Below are 818 nucleotides of genomic sequence, written 5' to 3'. Positions count from 1 at the left end.
CTGTTGTGAGAGAGCTATTGGGATGCGTTGATTTTTTTTATGTTTTGATTTTCAAATATTTGGCGCCAATTTATTGTACTTAGTTTGAAACAGTTCGAATTTTTACAAGAAGTCCAATCAATTCAAAGATATAATTTCACTAACTTCACGCATGATATGACTACAGAAAAATCAATTCATTGGTTTTTTCTTTTTCTCTATTAAAAGCTAAATTACAATTTACATGAACAATAGTAAAACTCCAACAATAAGAATAAACTGAAACTATGGCCTCTATTGGGGGTAGATTTGGTTGGATTGATTGTAAAAAGGTTTAGTGTATATAAAAACAATTTATTAAATTATTTAAAGATTAAAAAAGATTAAAAAAATTAAACTTTCTTGGGAACAGTGTTGGAAAAATGTTTTTTGATAATGATACTCTATTTGTCATTTTCCATTACATGACTCCGTGGAATTTATTATTTACAACCAGTAGAGTTTCTAAACAATGGAAATATGTTTCCTCACTCATTCCGATCCATTTAAAATTTAATCAATTTAATACTTTTCATCAAATCATGATGACGAAATTTATTACTACTCATCATCTAATTGATGATGATCATCAGATGAATGAAAATAATTGTTTTAAAATTGTGGAATTAAATTTAATGAACATGTATATTAAAAAGGAAAATATTCATTTATTATATGAACACATTAATGTATTGAAATGTTCATTAACGAGTTTGAGTTTACCAAGACTTTTACCGAGAGATGTTTTGGAGAAAATTTCAGAAATTGAAATGGAACACTTGACACAATTAATGATTGAT

Source organism: Naegleria gruberi (assembly GCF_000004985.1).
Source record: "Naegleria gruberi genomic scaffold NAEGRscaffold_108, whole genome shotgun sequence".
Taxonomy (NCBI): domain Eukaryota; phylum Heterolobosea; class Eutetramitea; order Acrasida; family Naegleriidae; genus Naegleria; species Naegleria gruberi.
This window is presented reverse-complemented; position numbering follows the sequence as displayed.